The sequence below is a fragment of the Myodes glareolus genome, unplaced genomic scaffold (assembly GCF_982192425.1).
Source record: "Myodes glareolus unplaced genomic scaffold, mMyoGla1.1 HAP1_SCAFFOLD_149, whole genome shotgun sequence".
Lineage (NCBI taxonomy): Eukaryota > Metazoa > Chordata > Mammalia > Rodentia > Cricetidae > Myodes > Myodes glareolus.
The window spans coordinates 114,168-139,349 of record NW_028263299.1 but is presented as its reverse complement, the minus strand read 5'-3'; the positions used below and the strand labels follow the sequence as shown (position 1 = coordinate 139,349).

At 41.0% G+C, this 25,182-nt stretch overlaps 1 pseudogene; it reads left to right on the top strand.

Annotated features, from left to right (window-relative positions):
- The first annotated feature begins 1,770 nt into the window (after nucleotides 1–1,770).
- The window catches only part of LOC148117052 (uncharacterized), a 38,402-nt pseudogene continuing 14,990 nt past the window's right edge, over nucleotides 1,771–25,182 (top strand).

Here is a 25,182-nt window from a genome sequence, read left to right as displayed (position 1 = left end):
GCTGTTCTGAGCCTTCTTTGCCCTCTTCATCCCAAGAAGGTTCTAAAACAGCCACAGCTAGAAGAAATCACTCAAGTGTTTTGTGGGAACAGCCTCTTGGGGGGCCGGCAGCAGATTCGTGGCCTTTGAGGAGAGTTCAGAGGATGCACAAAGAAGGGAGCCAGGAGTCAGTGTGGAGTGGAGGCATACAAAAACTTGATGTTACTGAAGTGGAGTTACCTGCCATGTGCCAGCCACGTGACGTGTGCCAGGGCATCTCTGATCCTTGTTTCCTCTTCTGAATGTGTGTTAAGGTTGGTGGGAGGCAGAAAGGTTCCTTCTGAAACTGGAGTAGCTAAGAAGTCACTGTCGTGATGAGGGAGACAATCAACCAGGAAACCCAGGGAAGTTACAGACTTAGCAGCAGCAACCAGTCAGGGATAAAGTGTCCACTGGGGGCACTGTGAAGAGTCCCTGAAGGGCAACAAGAGAGCAAAAGGCAGATGAAGGTGGGGCCATAATACTAGAACTGGGGACCGAATGTGTTTCCTCAGCACCTCCTTTTCATTGTGTCTGAAGTGAGCAGAAACTGACCACTTCTTAACCTAAGATTATTAAAGAGAAAGACACAGGCAACCAGCAGGAGGAGAGACGTGGTGATAAACAGGCTGAGGGGAGGGTAGGAGTGGAGGAAATTATGGAGATGAGGAAACAGTGATTACAGACTGCATAAAAAATTGGGAAAGACTGAATAAGACAGGTAGTCAAGGTGGAAGAGTGGAGACCCCAGCAAGCAGAAGTCAAGGCTGTATCTTCCAGTCAAAATTGGGGCTGGGCTCAAGGGCACAGTCATCTTCTCAGTGACCACAGGGGTGGATCTTCTGCAGCATGGGAGAGAAGAAGCCTGAGTGATAAAGAAAGTTGCTGGCAACAAGGAAGTGGAGATGTGTAGGTCCTGCCCCCACTCAGCCCTCAGCATGAGTAGGCCAGAAAATGTGGCTTACATTACCCCAATTCTCTCCTGACTCCTGAGCACCCCAGGGTCCTTCCACAGGGCCTCCTCTCCTGCCTGATGGCTCTGCTGGTCTCACTTTCTGGAGGGAATCTGGACATGGCTTGGGTCCTGCTTCGACTGCTGCCAGCAGCATGCCTGCAAGCGGGTGAGGGGTAGGATCCTCACTACTGGGGACTTAACCACTAGAGGGGTGAGTGGGGAATGGGAAGAGTCAGCTGGCATGTGGAGAGGGAACTACACTAGAAGCTAGCCTGTCCTCTGTTCCCCAAGAGAAAATTCATCCTCAGAGTTTGCCCAGCCCAACCTCTCCTCATCTGTCCTGTCCCATATGGGACAGTGTGACAAAGGGGGAAGTCCTCCACTGTGTCCCACACCTGCCTATGGATGATGGTTCATGAAGCTCTGTGTTGTCCATCCCATCCTCTGAAGTGGCTTCAGATTCTCCTCATCATCTCAGGGATTCAGCAGGATCCAACAGAGAAAGACCATATGGGTTTGACCAACAAGCACCATCTATCTGACATCCAGGGTGGCTCAATCAAAATCCCCTTCCCCTGGAAGTCGGCACTGGATCCACAGATGAGGATTCTCTGGACATAAAAGGACTTCCTCAGGGACTTAGCCTCAACTCTTCCTTCAGTTTCACAGGCACATTTTAAGGACCAGTTTGTTCTGAACTGGACACAGCCTCAGATCCGGAGTTCTCAGAATCCTGGACTTGAAGGAGAAGAATCAGACAGGGTCCTTCTACTGAGTTTCTCAGAATATGAAAAAACATGGGTTTTCAGAAATTCGATGGGACCCACCTCACCATCCCACAAGGTGAGCACATCCCAGGTCAATGTTTGGTGACCCTGGCTTCCATGTACGGTAAATGTATTAGTGACCTTATGTGTCTAATCCTTCCCACAGATTCCTCTCATGTGCTCTGTCCCCTCCCCAGAAGTCTGCCAACTTCCTCTTTCCTCTTACCCACAACCATCCACAAGCCTTATCTGCTCTCTCTGAGCTTTCACTATGCCCTCAGATCCCTTGCTACTTCCAGGCCTCAGCTCTTCCGAGATGGCCCAGTGTCCTGCTTCTTTCTCCAAAATGCACTACTGCCGTGCTCACCCCTGCCCTTGTTGCCAGGAATCCATGTGTGTTTGGCCTCTCCAGGATGGAATAGTCTTCACTGGTGCTGTGTTAGGGTCTCTGTTGGTTCCATGTTTACACCACATCTCGTGCCTTTCACAGAAGGGGCCTTCAGGTCCCTGAGCATGGCCCTCCTCCTCTGGGTCTACCTACTTCACCTGTCTCTAAGACACATCCCTCATCTCTCCGGTCCCCAGTTTCTTTATTCCCTATTCTCCCTCCTTTTCCACATAGGCCTGGAACTCACCTTCTCACCATGATCAGGTCTTCTGTGTGCTTCACCTCCTCCATGGCAGCTGTGACTTCAGCTTCTACACATAGTGTACTCAGATCCAGCCTAGTCACTGTGTGGGTATTACCCCGCCCACCACCACTGCTGGGAACTCTTGTGATCATTATATATAAAGAGTCACAGACACCAGCAGAATTCAACCCTTGCCCAAGGTCATGCTGGTGACCAACAGACCCCAAAAGGGCCCTTTACCTCCAAGCATCTCTCAACACGTGGCCACTGCTGGTGTTCACTCTATTGTTTGCCTTCCTTCTATCTGTATTTTGTGGAGCATGTAAATATGGTGTAAGAGTATGGGTATGTTTGTGTGTGTGTGTATCTACATATATCCCTTTTGTGCTTGGAAGGCCAGAGTGCAGAATTGGGATCGCTCTTCTAGTAGAATCAACCTTATTCACTAGGGGCAGGGTCTCCCACTGAACCTGGAACTCACTGTTCTGGGCATGGCTGAAAGGCTATGAAGCTGCATTGATCCTCTTGTCTTCATTGCCCACAGTGTTAACAGTTACAGGTGCTCACCTGACCTGTCTTACAAATAAGGTGTATGATATCTGAGGAACGAATAACTAAGGTTAATCTGTCACACACACACACACACACACACACACACACACACACACACACACAAACACACACTATGTGTTTGCAAAATTTTAATAAAAATAAATATTTAGAAAATAAAATATAAAATTAACAGCCAAATAATAATCAATTATCATTAGTTACATTGTCAATTTTTAGGGTGCCAGTGATAAATGGGTTTATGACTTCCAAATTGGACCCACGTGCCTCTCCCTGGCCAACCACTCTTCATCTTAACCCCTGCTCTGCTTCAGGATAAAGTCCACAGCCAGAACTGGCCAGGCTGCCTTACATATGTGTTTCCTGTCCCTCTTACACATTTCCCTAAGTGGACTTTCCTGAGATTTCTGTTTTTTTCAGCCTCCTCCATCTCCCTCCTTTCCTAATTTCTCCTGGTCCTTGAGATAATCTGTTAAGTGCTTGACAGAATGATCAATTTAAGGCAGCCGTGCCTGTCTCTGCTTCAGTCAGACACACCATGTTGTTCTTCTTTTGAAGGACTTCAGATGGCCCCAAAGGCCACATGCATGTGTGACCAGGGCTCTGTCATTGAGTTATACCTCATGGTAACCATGAGTTCTTCCATCAGTATTTTTTAAATTAATCCATTAACTGAATATTCCTGCCCATTGTTTTTAAAATGTTAAATTAAATGATAAAAAGACATTTTCCTTCCATTTTTAAAGATGAGTCTCATATAGCCCAGGCTGACCTCAAACTTGCTCTGTAGCTGAGGATGATCTTGAACTCCTAATTCTCCAGCCTCCACTTCCCAAGAGCTAGGATCACAAGGTGTGTCTCCACTCCTGTGTGCAGTGTTCAAGATGGGACTCAGAGCCTCATGCATGGTAGGCAAGCACTCTACCAACTGAGCTACATCCACAGACCCCAAAAGAAATGTGTTTATCTGACCAAAATTCCCACACTTAGTGCAAATAGGTTCTTCTCTCGTGCAATACATCTCAACAAGTTTTCCCTCCCTTCTCTTCTTCCACCCCTCGACATCGTCCATCTTTCCTTTCCACCAGATCAACCCCACTCCACTCCCGTTTGGTCTTCTGAAAAGAGCAGACCTCCAGGAGACCAGAGCCAAACAGAACAAAATGAGACATAATAAGACAAGGCAAAAGCCCTTCTGTTGTGATAGGCTAGACAAGACAACCCAATATAGGAAGAGTCCCAAGAGTTAAATCACCAGAAATACTCCACTGTGGTACTGTAAGGAGTACCACACCAAAAAAAAACCCAAAACAAACAAACAAACAAACAAACAAAAACACCAAAATCGCAGCCATAATGTATACTTAGGGGACCCGGTGCAAATTCAGATCTGGTTGTTAGATTCTCTTGTAGAACAGCATGTGTTTCTGACCTGTCTATCCCATCCTGCCCCACTGTCTTCATTTTTAGTTGTACGTACAGTTTTTGTGTGCACAGGCATGTGGGTATGGATGTCTCAATGGGATGGTCAGAGGACTTTTGCAGTTGAATTCTTTTCTTCCAATTTCTTTTGAAACAGGGTCTCCCCCTGTTGTGTCTCCTCACCACGATGGCTCCTGAGACAGCCTCCCTGTGATTCTCCCATCTCTGCCCCCTGTCTCCCCAAAGCAGTGCTGTGGTTGCAGATGCTCATGACATCTGGCATTTTATGTTGGTTCTGAGGGATCAAACATCACAGAAGTTGTTTTATCTATTAAGTTTGGTTCCATTTTTTTGTTAATTTTGAATTTATGTGTATGTGTATGTCAGTGTGATTACACATTTATAAGCAAGCATGTATGTCTGTGTGGACATACATGTGGAGGCCAGGTAACAACCTTGGAAACCTTTCCCTGGGCCATTTTTGCCTTCTCTCTCTCTCTCTCTCCCTCTCTCTCTCTCTTTCTCTCTCTCTTTCTTTCTTGGGTCTTTCTCTGTCCTGGAACTCACCAAGTGGGCTAGACCAGCTGGCAGTGATCCCAGGGATTTGCACATCTTCCCTTTGCAGTGCTGGGATTCCAAGTGCATTGCGACAGGCACCAGTGCCTCCAGATGAACTCGGGCCTTTGTGCTTAAAGATGTCCTAGCTGGAATTTCTATTGCTATGATAAACGCTATGACCAAAGAACCCAGGGAGGAAAAGGTTTATTTCACTTACACATCCCAATCACGATCCATCACCAATGGAGGGCAGGGCAGGAATTCCAGGCAGGAATCTGGAAGAGGAACTGAAGCAGAAGCCATAGAGGAGGGCTGCTTACTGACTTGCTTTTTGTGGCTTTCTCAACCTGCTTTGATCATAGCACCCAGGACTACCAGCCCAGACATGGTACCACCCACAGTGAGCTGGGTTCTCCCACATCAACCAAATCAAGAAAATGTTCTACAGACTTGCCTATGGGAAATATCTGAAGGAAGTATTTTCTCAGTTGAGGTTCCCTATCCCAGATAGCTACAGCTTTGTCAAACTGACAAAATAATTAACAAGGTGTTGATTGCACTTTTCTGTGAATTCCCACACCCGAAACAGGCGTGTGCTTTCCCAAATCGAGTCCACGAGAATGGATGATTATCCTAAGGGTTGAAATAGACAGACATAAAGGACCATGCTCATTCACCAAAAGAGTAAATGGCCACTTTATTAAACACAAGTTGGGTATATATACTAGGGGGCAAAGGGAAAATAGCCCCTTCCATCCGGAATGGGGAAGAGGATGTCAAGTATCCAGCACCCAAAGCCAGCCAGCAGCTGCGGTGGCAGACATATAGGGCCTAAGGAGGGATCCTTGCTTGCAGGTGGAATTACCATAACAAAAGAGGGCCAAGTTCTTTCTAAGCTAAACCTTCAGGCCGGTGCAAGAGCAGAGAAGCCAGGAAGCCAGAGGTAAAACAGCCCTGCATAGCACCACAAACAAAAGGGGAAGAAACCTGGGTACCTACAACAAGGCAAGTGCTTTCTGGACTAAGCCATCTCCTTAGTAGCTGACCTGCCTTTTCTCCTCTCAGGACTACACTTTCTTAGTGACTCTAACCTTCTCCATGACAGTGGATGATGTGACTCTTTCCTTCTCAGTCATTACTCAGCCACTATGTTTCAAAGAACTTTATTTTTTTTTTGTTTTGTTCTTTTGAGACATTCTGGGAAAGAAGGTACTATATAAGTATAGATATATGAACCTATACGTACATAGATATATACACACACGTTTGCATGCACTCCCTGTTAAGATTGGGGCAACAAAGAAATTCGTTACATAAAAAATGTCTGGAACTAAATAGTAATGGTGCCTGTTCTGCAAAATGAATGTGTTGTAAGCCACTGGACCACATATTGCAGAGTTTAAATGATATATTGTATGTTACATACATTTATACCTGAGACAGGGTCTCACTATGTTGCCCTAGCTGGCTCAGAACTTGCTATGTAGACTAGATGAACCTTGAACTCACAGAGATCTGCCTGTCTCTGTCTCTTGAATGCTGGGATTAAAGGTGGGCTCCACCACAGTCAATTTTAAAGTGATTTTTAAGTTGGGTGGTGCAAACCTGTGATCCCAGTGGAAGTTGGAGGCGACTAGATCAGGAGTCTATGGTCATTAACTACACAGCAAGTTCAAGGCCAGTCTGGGCTACATGGACTTCATCTTTAAATAAATGTTAAGAAAACTGGCTTTGTGATTGTGAGGACTGAAATTCAAATCCCATCACCCATGGAGGAAGCTAGGTGTTCCTGCATATGCTGGGAAACCAAGGAGATAGAGTCATGAAAATCACAGAGTTTGTTGGCTTTCAGTCTAGCTGACACTCGAGCCCCCATATCACAGAGAGATGCTGCCCCTGAGGAATAGATAGAGAATGTTTCAAGAGGACTCAGAAGCCTCTTCTGTCCCCTCATGCATATTCAGGTGCTCAACTCTCTCTCTCTCTCTCTCTCTCTCTCTCTCTCTCTCTCTCTCTCTCCTTCTGTGTGTGTGTGTGTGTGTGTGTGTGTGTGTGTGTGTGTGTTGGGGATATGTGCATACAGGTGCAGGTTCCTGCAGAGACCAGAGATGTCGGTTCTCTGAGAGCTAGGGTTCAAGGCAGTTATGAGCTGCCTAATGTTCAAGCTTGGGCTTGAACTCAGGTCTTATGTGAGGGCAGTTTAACTACTGAGCCATTCTCCAGCCCTCTTGTGTTTGAGACACAGTCTTACTGTGTACTCTTAGCAAGTCCAGAACTCCTTATGTAGAACAGGCTGACTTCAAACACAGTGTTTCACCTGCTTCTGCCTCAGAAGTACTGAGAGAATAAAGATGGCATCCCAAATGCAGGCTGGCTTACTAAATTCTAATTTTGGATGATCAAATGTCAAGTACCCACCCCAGGCCAGAGGTGTTCTATTCTTCTGCCCATGCCTCAAGGATGATAAAGCTTATGTTTACCTTTCTAGTTGTTAGAACAAGTTTCAGTGGCCCCCAAAGCTGTTTTGAGGTGTTCTTCCCCTTTATCCCCCAGGTCACTTTCAGGGTGTTCCCTTTGCTTGCAGTGCTTCTCCCCCAGACCCTACATGTCCCCCTTTTCTCCCTCAGTTGATTGCTTAGGCTTCACCCCTCACTGAAGCCCTTAATAATACTTTCCCACTTCCTCCTATTGCCATCTCTGATGCTGTCTGTCTCTCTCTTGTCCCGTTCTTCTTGGTTTTAAAGACAGGTCCTCACAATTTAGTTCAGACTGTCCTCAAACACACCCTCCTTCTGACAGGAATACATGACTATACCTGACTATATATATCTTTTGTGAATTCTAATTGGTCTTAATAATAAAAACCTAGAATCAGATATCAGGGTAAATGGTGAAAGAACAGAGCAACAAAGGAGCAAGTCACAGCCAAGTCGTACCTTGTTAACTCCTCAGCCAAAAACAGAGCTGAGCTCCTGTTTCCTCCTGGCTTATATTTCTCTCTCTGCCCAGCCATATCACTTCCTGTCTGTCTATACAGACCTCGAGACCTCTGTGGTTAACTAGTGGATAGCCCTGCCCTCTGATCTTCAGGCAAGCTTTATTTGTTAGAGCACAAACAAAATTCCACCATATATGTATTCTTTTTAAATTTATTTATGCCTGTTAATTTATTGTCTATAGGTATGTCTATGAACTACACATGTGCCTGGCAAGGAAGGGAAGACACAGGAAGGCTTGACCACTCTGCTTTAGTCCTGTGTTCCCACAACCTGAGAGCATTGGGAGGAGGGAGCAAGAGTTGTATGACCCATGCATTTAAAGCACAGCCTACATACTGTGAACAGATTGTTTCCAGATTAAACAGAGCCTTATTAAACTATGGCCTAATAGATTGAACATACCTGTGCATACAGGGGCCATATCTCACATAACACAATTTATACTAAACGTCCATTCCTGAGGATGTCCCCGGAGTCCTGAAGTTGGCTGGCTCAGTCCTGCAAATGACAGCACCTGAGCTGTGGATCCTTACAGCAAGCTCCTTATGTACAAATCACAGCATGTCAGAGGGTCATGATGTCATCTGCACAGGCTTTGCACTGTTCTTCACCCTTGTCCTCTGTGTCTCTCTAAACCTTCCCCACAGACTAAGGACCAACTCCAGTTTCCCATCAGCATCTTCAGAGCAAGATTCAGGACACTCCTACTCCCTCATGAGGAAACGCTGATGCAAAGACCAGTATTAGTGATTTTGCACAGCTTATGTGAGTGTGTGTGTGTGTGTGTGAGTGTGTGCGCATGCGCGCATGTTTCTTGTGTTTGTGTGATGCCCTCAGTGACCCGAAGAAAGCACTGGGTCCCATGAATGTGGATTTACACATGGGTGCTGTAAACCAAATTCAGGTGCTTTGCAAGAGCAGTAAGTGCTCTTAGCTGCTGACCCCCCAGGCCCCTATTTCATTAGACTTTTAAATGTTTAGGGTGGGCCTGGAAGGTTGGCTTAGGTTCAATCCCCAAACACACATGGTGGCTTACTAAGGTCCATAGGGATTTGATGCCTTCTTCTGACCTCTGCAGGAACCAGGCACACAGGTGGTGTGTGTACATATATGCAGGAAAAACACTATAAGCATATGGTGTCTCTCTCCTTTGTTTGTGTTTGTGTATGTGTGTGTGTGTATGTGTGTGTGTGTGTGTGTGTGTGTGTGAAAGAGAAAGAGAGAGAGAGAGAGAGAGAGAGAAAGAGGGAGAGAGAGAATGACTTGTGGCAGTTAATTCTTCCCTTAAATCTTGTGGGTCCTTGTGTCCAGTTCTGGTTGTTAGGCTCAGCATCAAGTGTCTCTACCCAGCAAGCCAGGGATCTTAGCCTTGTGTGTCATGGCCCCTGGGAAGAGAAACAACACTTCCACAGGGTCATCCAAGACCATCAGAGCATTCAGATGTTTACATTATGATTCATAACAGCAGCAAAATTACAGCTATGAGGTAACACTGAGCATAATTGTATGGTTGGGGATCCCCACAAAATGACATACTATATTAAAGGGTCACAACGTCAGGAAGGTTGAGAACTACTGTACTAAACCCTCTCATCAGCAGTCCCCAGGCCTCTTTTTTTAAGATACATTTTATTTGCCTACTTGATTACATCAAGAATTTCCATAGTAAACATCATGTCATGATGTTCCTGTGGGCATGCACCCATGTAATGTTAGCATTTGAATAGGTTTAGTCATTACTCCCCCCAGTATGCATGGGAATTCCACAGTCTCCTTAGGATCTGAATTGAACAAAAACAGTAGAGACATGAGGACTTCAACCTTCTCAGTTTAGTTGATCTATTGTCACCTTCTTCCATTATACAGGGATTATTGCTGGCTCCCCTGGTTTTCAGGTCTTAGGACTCAGGCTGGAATCCGTCATTGGCTTTATCAGGTCTCAAAGTTACAAATGGCAGATTGTAGGTCTTCTACTTACAAAATCAGGAGAGTAAACCAATTGTTCATAATATATGCTTGGAAATCTCATGTGTGTGCATGTGTGCATTCACACATGCACACACTATCCCTATTGGCTCATTTCTCTAGAGAGTACTGACTGATAAACATCCATATATGTATATCTGGGAATTCATCCATTTTTTCTAAATCCTTTAAAATAACATTTATTTATCTATGGGTTTGCTTCTTTGTTTAGTGTGGGAAGGGTGCATACATGGTATGGGTATGGGGGTCAGAGGACCAATTTCAGGAGTCAGTTCTTTCCTCCCACCATATGAGTCCCAAGGATTGAACTCAGGCTTGGTAGCAAGTACCTAAGTGTCTGTGCCATCTTGCTGGCCCTTTCCATTTCTTTTCATTCTCTGAATGTGGCTGACATGGGGGCTGACTGAGCCCCCAAGGTTCAAATGAAGACCGAGAAGCCATTGACAATGGCACTGGGTCTTGTTTTGTCTACATGTACTGGCTTTTTGGGATCCTGGCCTGTCTGGTTGCTCACCTTCCTGGACCTGGAGGGAGGGGGGAGGAACTTGGATTTCCCACAGGGCAGGAAACCCTGACTGCTCTGGGGAATGATGAGGGAGGAGGAGAGGGAGTGGGGGGAGTGGGGGGAGTGGGAGGGTATTGGGAGGAGGGGAGGAAGTGGAAAGAGTGTTTTCGGATACTTGAATAAACAAGTCTAACAGAAAAAAAGAAAAGAAAAGAAAAGAAAAGAAAAGGACAGTCTGTCTCAGTATATCCCTTGAATTTCAAACCCAAAATTTTTTAGGGCCCACTGAGTTAATGTGTATCCATCATGTCTGGTGTACCACCAGAGACCATGGCTCCCTCAGAGTTTGTCAGCTTATAGTATGTACACAAAAATCATCTATAGGGGAGGAGAGATACATCAAAAATGGGTATAACCTGAGCACTGTCTTTTCTGGGATCTAACATTCCCAGGCCTCTTAAGTATCATTAATCACATTTAAATATGCACACATACATTTAATTTCTTCATAGCAATATGTAATAAATATTAAAAATATTTCATTGTACTAAAAATAAATGAAAATTTTAAGTGGGCACAGGTTTTAAAAGAAAATGAAAAACAATTAACAGTCTAGATTCCTGGGTCGGGCATTGTGTATCTAAGGGATCAGCCCTTATGATGGTGCCCCTTGAAAAATTCATTTTTCTTCCATCTGATCCCAAAATGCAACATGGATGAGAGTGTAGGAGTCTTTTTCTTTTTATTAATCAAGGAAAATTTTATTCCAACTTAACAGAAAAGCACCTCATGGATGGGAATGGAGACTGAGGGGTGGGGGAACACATTTCTGTTCTCCATGGAGGTCAGACATAGGACAGACAGACAGCTGCATGGCAGGAAGGACAGCTTAGAGAAGTAAGCAGGTGATGGAGAAGTGTTCAGATCAGAAAGAGAAAGAAAAGAAAAGTGACAAGTTCTGAGTATTTCAGGAAAGTGGACAGGCATATGAACCAGCATGGCTGCACATGGTAAGATGCTGTGCTAAAGAGCAGGGTTCTGAGATGGGACAGTGTAGCATTTATTAAAGGTAAAATCATTTGACCTCTATCATGGCTTAAGGGAACACTTCTTTCTAGGGTGACCCCTTGGCCATGCTGACACTGTTCAACTGGGGTATTTGAACTCTACACAGACATTGTATTCTCTTGACCATGCGGTTACTCTTCTTTCCTTCCTTCCTTCCTTCCTTCCTTTCTTCCTTCCTTCCTTCTCTTCTTTCTTTGTTTTTTGTTTTGTTTTGCTTTTCAAGAGAGGGCTTCTCTGTATAATAGTCCTGGCTGTCCTGGAACTTGTTTTGTAGCCCACACTCACATGATAGATCAGTCCGTGACAGTCATGGCGAATCAGGACCAATGGTTCAAGATGGATCTTGGCATAAGCAACCAGAAAGGTCAGCCATTGTGGTGACAAGACTGAATTCTTTTATATACATATTTTATTGATATTTATTGAGCTCTACATCTTTCTCTGTTCCCTTCCCTGCCTCTCCCTTTCCCTTCAACCCTTCCCCAAGGTCTCCATGTTCCCAATTTACTCAGGAGACCTTGTCTTTTTCTGCTTTCTACTTCCCATGTAGATTATATCTCTGTAAGTCTCTCTTAGTGTTCACATGGTTATCTAAGTTCTCTGGGATTGTGGCTTATAGGCTGGCTTTCTTTGCTTTATGTTTATAAACTACCTATGAGTGAGTACATGTGATAATTGTCTTTCTGTGTGTCTGGGTTGTCTCATTCAAAATAATATTTTCTAGCTTCATGGATTTTCCTGCAAAATTCAGCTGTCCTTATTTTTCTCTGCTATGTAGTACTCCATTGTGCAAATGTACCTCATTTGTCTTATCAATTCTTTGATCAAGGGGCATTTAGGTTGTTTCCAGGTTCTGGATATGACAAACAAAGCTGCTGTGAACATAGTTGAGCATGTGTCCTTGTGGAACAATTGAGCATTCTTTGGACATATACCCAAAAGTGGTATTACTGGGTCTTGAGGAAGGTTGTTTCCGAATTTTCTGAGAAATCACCACACTGACATCCAAAGGGGTTGTACCAGCTTGCATTCCCACCAGCAATGCAGGAGAATTCCCTTTTCCCAACAACCTCTCCAGCATAAGTTGTCATCAGTGTTTTTGATCTTGGTCATTCTTACAGGTATAAGATGGAATCTCAGAGTTGTTTTGATGTGCATTTCTCTGATGACTAAGGATGTTGAATGTTTCCTTAAGTGTCTTTCAGTCATTTTAGATTCTTCTGTTGGACAAGACCTAGTTTTACACTGTCACCCTCAGCAGTCTAAGGATTACCATAAGCTTTTAGGAATCTTGACTCAGGACAAATTAGGATTTGTGGTTTTGACACTGAAAAGAATTCAGGAGTGGCCATGATAGCCAGGATTTTTAAATAGGCTTGAGGGTGAGCAGATATCTATCAATGAAAGCAGTTGCCTAGGCCCTGCTGCTAGTGCCACCAGCTGAGCCACCTCCATACTGTTCTGATCCAAAAAGATCAGAAAGCCTGAGCCAAAATTAACCTCTACCTCTCTTACACTGAGCCTTGGCATCAATGTGGGAGGAGCAATGAGAAAAGAACTCCAAAGCAATGATGACTTCTGGTCAACTGTGACTGATCCATGGCTCTGTGACCTCACAAGGAACCATTGTGATGAATGAGAGAGGTCCACTCATATTAGTCACCAGCTAAGCCTAGATCTTGTCCACAGAGTGCAGTAAATTCTAGAATGTTGGTTGGCTGCAGAGGACTTGACTCAAAACTTAGGTTCTAGAAACTTTGATATTTATTGTCTGTTTTTTGAACTAAATATCTGTGATCACCACTGATCTGAACATTGTGAGTGTGCTTCCCAGTGGGGTCGGGTTTGTGCATGAATTTTGACTGACATGGTTTAGATTTAGTTACTTCCTGTGCTTCAATTTATTTTATTATCAATCATTTTCTATTATTCTCTACACATTCATCTTTAACATTTTGTACATTGGTTTATTTCTTTATGTTAAGTTTTCTTAACTTAGCTGTAAAAGGTAAGGGATTTGATTTGGTCATGTGCTTGGAGCATACACATCTGCCATGTTACTTCCCTCAGCATTTCCCTGTGGTTGTAAATCCCCTTATCACATTAAGAGTCTTCTCCTGCCCACCATGCAACTCATTAAACAAAACATGCTCTGGGAATCTTTAGGGATGACAATTTCCTCGTGATCTTGCAGTGTCACAACAGGCCATCATCCTTTCGATGCCCACAAGTACGAGTTCAAGGGAAAGGAGCTGAGTGTCATGAGGGTAGAGATGAAGAGGGCTGCAGTAGTTGGAGTCATCAGAGAATTTGAGGGTCTGAGTGAAAAGGACTGAGGAAGCTTGTGTGTTCACTATCAAGTCCATAGCCCTGTCTCTAACCCGGGGTAGCCCAAAGCCAACTGAGTCCACTCTTTGTTACTGTGGCTGTTATTAAAGTCCAGATGTCCTCAAGGTTTGTGTGGGAGAGGTTTCACATCGTCTCAAGTCTCTGGATTTCCGGTCTCTAACAGGGAGTGCTGTTCAGGAGGTTGTAAAGCCCTATGGTGGTAAAACCCACCAGGGGAAATAGAGTCATTAAAGGCAACAGGACATGACAAAGCCATATAAGCAGCTGCTTCAGATCCATCTTCCCAAATCTCTAACATGGTTTCCCTGACCATCAATTGTCTGAACCATAGCACAACCTATGGAACAAATGTTGCTGCTTCTCAGGGAATTAGTCATGGCAGTGAGAAAACCAATGGAGACAGAAGGTGAAGGTTTTTGGTTGCTTTAGTTTTGGTTGTGAATAGCTGTAATTGGTTCATTTCCTCCTATGGCCTCACTGGAGCCATTGGGAGAAGTTGCAGACTCCACCCACATGAGACCCTGGTTGTGACATCTCACTTTGCAAAGGAGCTGTTGCTGGGTTGGCTGCAGAGTTGTTGAGCTCAGACATTGATTCACGTAAACCTTGATATTATTGATCTATGAAAACAGATGGTGCTCATTTGCTTTGACATCCAAACAGTGAGTTTCCTTCCAGTTTTGTTGGTTTTGATTTGTCTCTGAGTTGGTTCTTGATTTAATTTGTGGATTTTTTCAGTTTCTTCTTGCTAGTCTCATATTTCAATTCTTAAGGATGATTCCTTGTCATTTTTTAATTTAATTTTTTGGGGGGTTTCAAAGACTTATTAGTATGGACAAGATGTAAAAAGCCAGCTATTTCATCAACATGTGAATGTTTATCACACCTACCTGTGCTATCTATTTTCCCATAAACCCTCTGGAGCACTTAAATGCTCATCTATCCTGGTAACTATCTTCCATACTTGATATGTGATACCCTAGAGCTCTGCAAAAAGGACAAAAGACATGTCATGTGTATCGTGAGGTAAAGTCCATTTCATTAGAGCATCCCAGTGTCAGGGAAGGCTAGCATCCTTTAGATGACCATCTATAGGAGTTTTAGATAAAGGAATTGAATATGTGAAGTGTAGTCAGAATACTTAGAGAACAGAGCATTCTAGTGCAAAGGGCACTGTGGCAGACCACAGGTTCATTCTCTAACTAGTCCACACCTGTGTCCCTAGCAAAGGTCAGCACAGAGTTGCCGAGTCTGTCAACCTTCTTACTATGGCACTTGTTATCTTGTTACTATGTTACCTGCTTACTGTGCTCTTAAATTCAAAGTGTCCTGCTCAGGTTTGACAGGAATGGTCTCACACCTTATCATCTGTCTGAATGCCTGGACTCTAGCAAGGTGGTGTAGTTTGGGGAGGTTATAAAATCCCAGGGCATCAGGAGTAATTGTGTGAATGAATGCACCAGCAACCTGCCAAAGTCATGTACCCAAATGCTTTAGACCAATCTTCTCAAGTCCCTAACTCCTCCCTGTCCTGTGAGAGCCTGAGAGGAAGGTTATCCTTTGTCATTTAAGTTTTATCTTCTTGGGAATTTGCTCTGGACTTGGGTAGAGAGTCACCTTTTGGGCTATTTGCTGTTATTGGTCCATTCCTTACTGTGACATCACAAAAAAAGCCTTTGTGAGAAGTTTTCAAAATCTCTTTATAAACGGCCTTGCAGCGAACTGCACTTTGTCTTGATGCTGCAGAGAAACTCTTGATGAATAGAAAGCACCTGAACTTCTACACTTGACCTGATAAACTGGAATCTCCTAACTTGGACCTTGACATTGGGAGATTTCCTCTTTGTTGGTTGGATTTTGTGTTCAGTTTTTCTTCTGAATACTTTTTGTTGAGGCATGGATTTCTCCTTGTGTGTTCATTTTGCTTAATTGTTCTGTTTAAATTTTTTTTGCCATGTTTTACTTTGGTTTAATTTTTCTTGTTTTACACCTTATCTGTGTGAAATAAGGAAACCTGTATAATACTTCTATAGATGTATACAGTGACCTGGGATTATTTTCATCTGCTCTGTGACATTACAGCTTCCCCTTGTGCCCCATTTCAATTAAGGTTCCAGCTACTGATCCACAGGTCTAGTCACCATTTCTCTGGAACCAGCAGCTTACAGTATGAACCTCATGTTGTTTCTTCTTCAGAGAATGAAAAAATGATGTTTTGCTGCTGAGTGTGAACTTCTTCACTTTATTTCAGTACATGCTACCTGAATACCTGGTGACTAGACATATGGAGTATTTTGAGCAGAAAACTGAATGTGAAGATGACTCTGTTCTTCCCATGAAGCTGCTCATAAAACCTAGAAAGGGCTTCCTGACCATTTCCTGTAGCAGGTCATGAGCACCACATGTCCCTCCATGGAGGAAAGAGCAGCCTCATATCTGAAGACTGATGAAGGCACACACAGAGGACATGAGCCTAAGCCCTCACTATTTGACACTCACCTGCTTGACTCATACTGATTTTATTTAATCACATACTCCATAGTGTTCCACTTTCCATCAGCTCTAGTGTAAAATCTCAGGTCTCAGAACTTGTTGGGGACTTTCCTTCTATAGGAAGGCTCTCGTGCTATGAAAATTTGTACTAGTAAGTCTTCATGCTGCCATCTTGTGAATCACAGCTTAGTTTTGAAGTCCCAACAAGGAACCTAAGGTAGGTAGAAGGAAAAGGTATTTTCCTGCCTCTATTTACTACTACTGCTTGCTAAATAGTTTTCCCCTAGAATTGTCCAAGGATTCCCTGTTGAACTCTCTGTGAACAGGAAACATCCTCACTGTCATGTGTTGGTTGACTTGGTGTGAAGAAGCAAGAATTCCGATAACAGATGTACAAGTGGATATTCATCAAGGACAATGGAGTACACTCAAGCCTCTCTCTCTCTCTCTCTCTCTCTCTGTGTGTGTGTGTGTGTGTGTGTGTGTATGTGTGTGTGTGTGTGTGTGTGTGTGTGTGTGTATCTGTTTACTGTGGTGGTTGTTGTTGTTTGTATGGGCTCAGCCTCAGGGTTATACTGGCTTTCAACAGAAGTAACCTTTTTTCCATGTTTTCCATGTTCTCAGATTAAGTTTTCTGAGTTGGTTGCTTTTAGAGGATTAGTCAAAGAGACCAAATCCTATATCCTCATCTGATTCCTCCAACTCTTCCTTGGCTTCAGCCTTGGCTGGGGCTGCAGCAGCAGCAGGAAAAGCTTACAGAACACCAAAGAGAGTGGATAAAAAAAGTCATGATCGCATGTAATAATCAAAACACTAAACATACAGAATAAAGAAAGAATATTAAGATCTACAAAGGAAAAACAACAAGTAACATATGAAGGCAGACCTATCAGAATTACATCTGACTTCTCAATGGTAACAATGAAAGCTACAAGGTCCTTTGGGGAGACATTAAGAGACCACAGATATCCAGACTACTATACCCAGCAAAATTTTCAATCACTATAGAAGGACAAAACAAGATATTCCATGACAGATCCAGATTTCACCAATACCACTTACCCAGCCCTACGCAAAGTACTAGGAAAATAACTCCAACATAAGTTGGAAACACCAACAAAAGAAGGGAAAAACAGACAAAATAATATCCCCACCAACAAAAACTGAAATAACCAGAGCTAGAAACCACTGGTTATTAATATCCTGTATCCCTTAATAGAAATGGAATCAACTCACCTATAAAAAGATACAGACTAACATCTGAAATATATCTCTAGATCTAGAAAACCTAATTAGCATGTCTATAAACTTGATTATTGTAGATGACTCTCTATTAACCTATATTTCTTAACTATATATTGCATTTTTTTAAAGATTTATTTTTATTATGTATACAGCATTCTGCCTCCATGTATGCCCGTGCGCCAGAAGAGGGCACCAGATCTTATTTCAGATGGTTGTGAGCCACCATGTGGTTGCTGGGAATTGAACTCAGGACCTTTGGAAGAGCAGCCTATTCTCTTAACCACTGAGCCATCTCTCCAGCCCTATATATTGCATTTTTAAATGAGCCACACAAACACAATACCTTATAATCAAAAGCATAAATATAATATAACAAAACTGACCTAAATTTTTATCAATAGGCCATGATCCATACCCATGAAAATCTCTATATCATATCTGTAGCATATCCCCCTTTAAATGTAAACACACATTTATAAAAAATATTTGGAAATATTGGTGCAATTCTCTCCAAACTTCTTCATGCCTTTTTGTTGGGCAAAATAATTTTTTGTGGGTGTTCACAGCAATGTTTCAGGGGGTTTTAGTCCATTAAACCACATTAGTCTGGAAGAAATACTTGTCTTCTGTGGAAACAAAAGCAGACCCTCTTTTCCAAAGCAACAAATCCTTAGACCCAAATTTGGAGGTCAAGATAACTTTAAAATGTACGTGTTGGTTTGCTTAGCAGTCTGTACAGTAAAATGTCTCTTTGTACTTAGCTCCTTCACAGTCATAAAATTCAAAGAAAACACAATAATATACATAATCCAGAGTCTCTGTGAATATGCCATCTTTACATAATTTATTTTTTCTCTTTTACTTCTTAATATTTATTTTATTCTCTTTATTCCTTTAACCTATGACTGCCTGTACTCTATTTCTTTAAAGACTTTGTTTTATTTTTTTTATAAACTATTTACTTCCTTTTACAACTCTCTATACTCTTTTCTTCTCTCTCCTAAGCCTATATACCTTTTTAAAAACACATTGTGTTGCATTTAGAGGTCTTTTTTTTGTCTGAATCTGTCCTATTGTATATCTTAAATCCTTGTCTTTTCAGGAGAACTTCTTAAAATGTTAAGCGGCAACTAAGGCTGTTTTGTCTTTTGGCTCCACACTGTCTAACATAGGGGGATGGGGGTCTGTTTAGTGCAAGCCATGCTCACAGTCCCAGTTCCAGGCATGCAGTGGATCTATGTCATGCCAGTAGGCAGATTGTACCACACTGCTCACAAACCCAATTCAAGTTCTCGGCCTCCTGAAAGAGTCGGAGTTTGTGCTGGTAGCATGGTCCAGGAAATTGCTGTTTTGAACCATACCATTTTATTTATTTATTTTCTGCTACCGATGAATCAGGAATACCTCTCTTAAAGGAGCTGTGACAGGGTGCCAACAAAATGCTGGCTAGGAAGAAGCCATGCTTAACTCTGTTGTTTTGTTTCTGAAATTATTTTTTTATACTTTCTCAGGTTTTATGTGGATATAATTGACCACTTTGATGCAAAACTGCTTTAGCCTATAGCAAGGCAAAACTTAGCTAGGTGGGGAAGACTAAACTGAATTGTGGGAGAAACAAGGGAAAGTCAGGGAGAAGTCATGTAGCCCCACCTGAGATAGACACTGGAACAGTGAAGTTACAGCATCATGGTGATACAATAATAGAAATGGGTTAATTTACTATGTAAGAGCTTGCTAGGAATATGCTACAGTCATTGGTCAAGCAGTGTTTTAATAATATAGTGTGATAATTTGGGGAGTCTGGGTGACTGGGAAACAAACAAGTGACCTTCCTACAACAGTTAACCATAGAGGCCAGGAATTGGTGGCACACACCTTTAATCCCATCACTTGGGAGGAGGAACAGGAAGAATAGGAGTTCAAGGCCACACTGGGCTATGTGAGATTAAATCAGTCTAAAAGAGAAACAGAGCCAGGTGGTGGTGGTCCAAACCTTTAATCCCAGGACTAGGAAGATGGAGACAGGAATATAATGCAGGTGGAAAGAAGATCTCAGCTGCCCATTCAATCTGATGACTTGTAGAGACAGGATCTGCCCTATTCAGTCTGAGATTTCATAGAGGTAAGAAGTCTCTGATAACTGGCTGCTCTGCTTCTCTGCTCTTTCAGCTTTCACCCTGGAGATATGACTCTGGGTTTCATTGATTAAGACTAATAAGGTTTCATACTTCATACTGTTGAAGGGAAATTTGTGGAGCAATTGTCCACTCTTTATGAGGTACTGAGTTCAGTTCCCAGCAGTGGGAAAAATGTTCTCTTTTACTAGTAAAGCTTTTACTTTAATGAAATAACATTTTCTTTTTTTATTGTGTAGTAAATACATTTTCTAACACTGATACTATAACTGGTTTTACTCCCTTGTGAGTGATTTTAAGAAAATAATAGTCCTTATGTAAACTATTGATTTTATAAAGTGTTACTGTGATCTGTTGTCATTTCTTTTGAAAGAATTATCAAGGAATAAAAATATTCAACTTTATTGATGAATAACTCTTTCACAGGCAGTCTGGGGCCTTGGCAGCATTGCTGGAGATAGTACCATGTGCAGAGACTATGTCTTAGACTGCAATATCTTTCCCCCTCTTCTGCAGTAAGTTTCTTTTCTCTTTCTGAGTAATGTATACCTAAGAAGTATTACACCTTGGGAAGCCATGCTGTGTTGTCCTTGTGTTCTTTGATTCCATGTATTTTTTTGTTACTTTGTTAGGGTGATGTCTCGTATTGAAATTATGAAATACTGCATTAGAATTAATGTTTATCTTCAAAGAATGGATAATTTAAGAAAAGAATGAATATGTATTTTGGAGAATAAAGACATCTCTTATCAATAGTATTATTTTCTTTATATAGTATTAGGGTCTTTTATAATTTACTGTGGGTTCATTATACTTGTAGGTCATTTTCAAAGAAAAACAGCTTGAACATGATTCAGAATGCAGTATGAGCTTTATCTAATCTCTGTAGAGGGAAGAGTCTACCTCCAAAATTTGATTGTTGGAAATCATTAGGAAACTCTTAAAATAATATAGTAACCAATATTAATGTTTATAGAAGGACAATTTTTGCATAAAATTTTTAGAGTGTTAGAAAATGTGTTTGAGGACTAAAGAGATGGCTTAGTGTTTAAGAGCACTGGCTGCTCTTCCAGAGGTCCTGAGTTCAATTCCCAGCAACCACATGGTAGTTTACAACCATCTGTAATGAGATGTGGTGCCCTCTTCTGGTTGCAGGCATACATGCAGGCAGAACACTGTATACATAATAAATAAATAAATAAAACCTTTTTTTAAAAAAATTGTGTTTGTCTCTAGAGACAATGCTTTTGGTAGTTTTTGTTTAATTTAGGATAATTTCTAATTGCCGATATAAAGCTCTCTATCACTCTTAGAAGCATAGCAGTTTTTGTTGATAACAGAGTTCTATAACAGAATTTCTCTGCTGTAGTATCTTAGAAAGTTCCATTACTTCCTTTACTTTCTGTAAGTGTGTACTGTAATAAAGAATTCTAATTTAAGGATTAATGCATACCATTTTTCTTCCTGGAATCATTTTCACTGGTTTCTGACTACCTCAGCTCAGAAAACTGAATAAGTCCTGGCCACATTGCCAGAGATCAAAATGTCCTTCAAATGCTTGAAGTGTAAACCACTCTGCAGCTCACCAAGTGTCTGCCTTATAGGCTTCTTTAGAGTCTTAGAGTTTTAATCTTATTTCAGTTTGTTTCTGTTTAGTTTCTAACCATCTTTTCTAGGTTTTTTTTTTTTTTGGTTTCATATGAATCCTTGTGTGTGTGAGTTTTTCTGAAGCTGTGAAACATAAAATGAAAAATTTGTTAGATATTACATTAATTCTATAAGTTAATTTTAGTAGTATAGCCATTTTCACCACATTCTGTCAATCTAGTATCATGGAATATGTTTCTGTTTTCTGGTATCTTCTGAAATTTCCTTTTTTATTATCTTAAAGTTTTCCTTGTAGAGGTCTTTAACTTCTTTGCCTAAATTCATTCCTAGATTCTTAAATTTGGTAGGTTATTTTGAATGGAATAGTTTTCATGAATCCTCTAAGAATAGAACATTGGTATAAATGAATGCCTGTTAGAGTTACAAACTAGAGGTTTTCATACTTGTCTCTTTTTTCATTTTTGAGAACATTCTCTCTGTTTGTCTCCATTTAATATAATGTTGGCTATAGATTTATTGTATAAATCCTTTATTCTGAGGTATGTGCCATCTACTTCTGAAGTCTTAAGAACTTTTATCATAAAAGGGTGGTGAACTTTGTAAAATTCTCTTCAAAGTTGGTTAAAATATTTGTGGTTTCTGTCCTTGAATTTACTTGTATGGTATATTAATTTATTGAATTATATATGTTAATCAACCTTGTGTTTCTGGGATAAAGCCCATTTGGTTGTAATGTACAATATTATTAATGCACTCATGAATTTGGTTTGCAAATATTTTGTTAAGAATTTTTGCATTTGTGTTCATCAGGCTATTTGGTCTATAGGGTTTTGTTTTGCCTCCCAAATTCTTAAGTATGGATGTGTACTATCACACATCACAGTGTGTGAATGTACACAGTGAAACCAGATTCATAGTCTTTAATGTATATCAGATTAGCACTTAATATTATTTTAATGGACTGGTACTTTGGCTCAAATGGTAAAGGCACTTGCCACTGAGTTTGATTCCTAGGACACACAATGAAAGGAGAGAACCTACTCCTGCAAATTCTTCTCTTACCTCCATGTGTACTGTGGTACAAACTCATACATGCTTCCCATGAATAAATACAATTTAAAAGCACTATGTATGTAAAGTTAATTTTTAAAATTCTGGAGATTTTTCTTCCTACATTGTAGTAAAATAAGCTCGTTTTGGTTTTTTTGTTTGTTTGTATTTTTTGTTTTTTGAGACAGGGTTTCTCTGTGTTTGTTTTTCAAGGCAAAGTTTGTCTAATTAAATATTTACTTAATGCCCCTTGGTAGGTGGACATAGGATTTCAAGCTCATCTTCCAATATGCATTGAGGGCAACCTGTGCTACATAAGACCTTGCCTCAGAAAACAAATTTTGGAACTATGCTATAAGTACAACTGAAAAACCTGTTTCTTCTTTTAGGCAATTTTGAATTGCTCAGCACTTCAGAGTTTACTTCACTTACTGAGGAGCCCCAGGGAATCAATCATAAGGAAACCTTTTGGATCATATCTAATATTGTAGTTGGAAATAGGGCACAAATCCAGGTAATGCCAGAGTGCCTGCCTTTTTTATCCCTGTGTGAGAGATACATTTTCATAAAACTTTTTTTTATTATTGTTTATGCGTATATGCTTGTATAACTGTATTGCATCATGTACATGCTGTGATTGGAGACCAGAAGAGGGTATTGGATCTCCTGGAACTAGAGTTTCAGGGAGTTGTGAGCCATCTGTGGGTGTTGGAAAGTGAACCTGGATTCTCTGAAAGAGCAGTAAACAGATGAGCTGTCTCTTTTATTGATAGGTGAGGTTGTATTTGTCAGTCTTTAAAATAGTCTCCTCATTTCTCCTAAAACTGTCAACTTCCTGTGTCACTATTTCATTCTAAACTTACTTTTCTTCTAATGTTAGTTTTTTGATACTGAGTTCATACATTTTCTCTCTACCTTTAAAGTTTGATGATTTTACCCAAGATCCAAGAAAAGGTCTGTGTTTTCAAAATGTTTGGATGGACCATATGCTACATAGATTTTCTTCACTTCTTATTAAACTATATATTCCAGTTCACCCATGTGTTAGAGTTTGTAAATTTTCCATGGAGTATTAAAGATCTAAATGTTGTGACTTTCATTTTGAGTTTGCCATCACATTTTACATTTCCAGTGGCTTCTAGAAATTATAACTGTTTTGCCAGTACTGTGGCAAGCACTTTTATCCTCTAAACCATCTCTTCTGCCCTGATGAGACTTAAGACCACAAACTCCATAAAAATAGTATTAGCTATGGTACAGAACCCATGATAGAAGAAGAAAACCAGTGATGTGCTTATTCATTCTCACATGCACAATAATAATGAATAAAGTAAAAATTTAAAAGTGGTTGTAGGAAAAACAAACATCATTTGTCAAGTTAGTTCAAAAGTTATTCTTTTTAATCCCAGCACTTGGAAACAGAGACAGATGGCACTCTGAGTTGAGGACTATCCTGGTCTACATAGCAAATTCCAGGCTGTAGGCAGATACTGCTTGTTTGTTCTTGGCCACCCAGATCTGAAATAGTCACACAGAAACTATTAATTAAATCACTGCTTGACCTGTTAGGTTGTGTATATTTCTAGCTAGCTCTCACCTCTTAAGTTAACCCATTTCTCTTAATTTGTGCATCACCACTAGGTCGTGGCCTACCATGGCCTATGTTCAAGGTTCCAGTGTCTGTCACCTCTGTGGCTACACAGTGTCTCTCTGAATCTGCCTCCTTTCTCCCAGAATTCAGTTTAGCTTTTCTGCCGAACTCTATTCTGCCCTATCACAGCCAAAGGAGCTTCTTTATTCATTAACCAATAAAAGCAACACATATACAGAAGAGAATCCCACGTCGTCTTCCCTTTTCTGTCTAAATAAAAAGGAAAGTTTTAACTTTAACATAGTAAAATTACATGTAACAAAACAGATATCAACCAAGAATTACAGTTACAGTATTTATATCGACTTTATCTTTTATTACCTAAGTAAACAGGAAGTGCATTGTAAGCAACTTCCAAAACTCTAGAATTGACAGACACCTCATTGTCTAGACAGTCACCCAAGGTTCTTCTGTAATATTCTTCTAGGCATCCATCTTCAACAACAGGCACCTAGTATCTGGTAGACTTTGTCATGAAGCAAGACATGCTTCAAATTTCAAAGACAGCTCTGCCTATATAGGCAGTTTGTCAGACACTTTCTTCTTTGTTCTGCAGAATGTCTGGCAGACTCTTTCTTGAAGCAGCAACCCTGAAGGATTATCTCACCTTTAGGCAAGTTCAGCAGTCATTTTTCTGTGGGTCCTGCATGTCCAGTTTATACAGCATATTATCAAGCAGTCCAAGCAAGAGCCTTTTCTTACCCAAATGCTAACAAACTTCATAAGGAGCCTCTTAGATGCCCATCTTTCCCTTGAACTAGATTGATGCTTCCTGGAGCAAATGTGTCTCATTGTCATGAAAAGTTCTAAGTTCTTAAAATATTTTAAATGCCATATACTGTTAGTCTTTGAAAGATTTGAAGAACATCTATCCATCTGAAATTAATCTCTATACATCTAGAAACCTAACATGACTAATAATTATTGATTATCCATTAACCTGTATTTCTTAATTATACATTACATTCTTAAATGAGCTACACAAACACAATTCTTTAATCAGGAGCAGAAATAAACATATAACAAAATTGACCTTAAATTTGTATCAATAAACTGAAATCAATACCAGTGCAAAATATTCATCTCTATCTCACTTCTTCCTTTAAATGTAAACAAACATTTATTAAACAATCATTTAGGGAATTTGGGTGTTGCTATCTCCAAATAGTTT